Raw genomic sequence first — 1913 nt, 5'->3', positions numbered from 1 at the left:
GCAACGACCCATCGATAGGTGAACCTGCCCAAGAAAAGCCCTTCCTCTTTCTCGTGTTATATGACCACAGAGACGTAATAAACATCACATCGTGCTCCAGCGTATACACGGTGCCATGGCAGATAGTGATTTAGGTGTTCGTGGAGGGTTCGCGTACATAGGTGTTGACCAATAAGAAAATGGAATTCCGATTTGATTTCAACGCTTGAAAGCCATATAAATGCTAACGGTAGATCGCCTAGGACGGAGCGAGACATTCAATTGAATTGTAACAACAGAGAGGCCATTACTGCTGCCTTTATCAGCCAGTTTTCGAAGGCAACAAGCTCAACCATTATCGACAACATCAACAATAGCAGCAGCATCCGCAGATTGTGAAAATGGCGAGCCTTGCAGCAGGGAATTCTTCCTTGTTCTTGGGTTCATGCAGGTCCCTTTCTATACGCGATTATGATATTGAAATATGGGCAGGCTCTCCATCGAATCCTGGTTTCCAAACGCCCAGGACCAGCGGCATCAAAACCAGTTTTGTGGGATCTGGACTGAGCCCTGTGAATAGGAAGGAGAATCTGCTTTGGACGGAGAGCGGGAACAGTTCGGCCGATGTCAGGGTGGAGAATGGTTCGAGCAAATGCTCTTCCCCAAAGCTAAAGAGAAAACGTCCGCAGAGACTGGATATTCGGCTCCAGTTGCCCGACCTAAATTCGCTGTTCTCAGCGGTGGAGCAGGCGAAGGAGGTTAATGTGGAGGGTTTTCATTATGCAGTTTCAAGCAAAAAGGGTCGGCGAGAATTCATGGAGGACACCCACAAAGCCATTGCCAATGTTCTTGGCGATTCCAAGCAGGCCTTCTTTGGGGTTTTTGATGGTCATAGCGGTCGCAAAGCTTCAGATTTCACTGCCGAAAATATTGGGCAGAATATTGTCGATGCTATGGTGGACATGGGAGACGAAACAGGGAACATTCTTGAGCAGGCCGTTAAAGCTGGCTACTTAACAACAGATGCAGAGTTTTTGAAGCAAAAGGTTTATGGCGGTACTGCTTGTGTAACAGCTCTGATTATAGATGGTAACTTAGTGGTTTCCAATGCTGGGGATTGTCGAGCAGTTCTGAGCAGAAACGCTGCTTCTGAAGCCCTCACATGTGATCATCGAGCTGGAAGGGAGGACGAACGACAGCGGATAGAGAATTTGGGTGGAATCGTTGACCTCCGCCACGGAGTTTGGCGAGTTCAGGGGTCTCTAGCTGTAACTAGGGCAATAGGTGACTCACACATGAAAGAATGGATAATGGCTGAACCAGAGACTAGAAAGATTGAAATAACATCTGATTGCGAATTCTTAATTTTGGCATCAGATGGGTTGTGGGATGTAGTCAGTAATCAAGAAGCCGTAGATATTGCCAGGCCTTTTTGCGTGGAGAACCAGCCTAATTCGACACCATTAGGAGGCGGTCCTATAGCTGCTTGCAAAAGGCTTGTAGAAGTCGCAGTAAGAAGAAAATCACATGATGATATTAGTGTTATGATAGTACAACTCAGACATTTTTGCAAGAAATAGAAATAGGGTGGATGAGATGAGGGATGACTGCCTTCAAACGAAGCCTCGACTAACTACTCATCTATGTACTGGGAAGCATGAATCCTCCATTTTTTTTCATGTCCAATGATTCTTTTTCACAGCTGTTCTCTCATTCAATTTCAATTATCATACTTGATTTGCCAATGCATTTGACATATATATACGTTCAACCTCGTAATGGTTATATGACCAAGCTATATGCTGTCAATGTTCACAAGATTATAAACTCTGCCACAGATTACAGATGTTGATGGTTCAAAGAAAGAAGCAACAAAACTATTGGTTAATTTGTAAAATGCAGAAACAGATAGAAATCTGATTCACAATTTAACA

At 44.4% G+C, this 1913-nt stretch overlaps 1 pseudogene; it reads left to right on the top strand.

Moving 5' to 3' along the window:
- Nucleotides 1-225: 225 nt before the first annotated feature.
- On the top strand, nucleotides 226-1609 carry LOC149211796 (putative protein phosphatase 2C 53 pseudogene; annotated as a pseudogene).
- Nucleotides 1610-1913: the final 304 nt, after the last annotated feature.

This window comes from Pinus tabuliformis, chromosome 1_1, assembly GCF_031772625.1.
Source record: "Pinus tabuliformis cultivar Carrire ecotype Pingquan chromosome 1_1, CPIR1, whole genome shotgun sequence".
Taxonomy (NCBI): domain Eukaryota; kingdom Viridiplantae; phylum Streptophyta; class Pinopsida; order Pinales; family Pinaceae; genus Pinus; species Pinus tabuliformis.
Note: the sequence above shows the minus strand (reverse complement) of the source record. Positions and strands in the feature narration are given on the sequence as shown.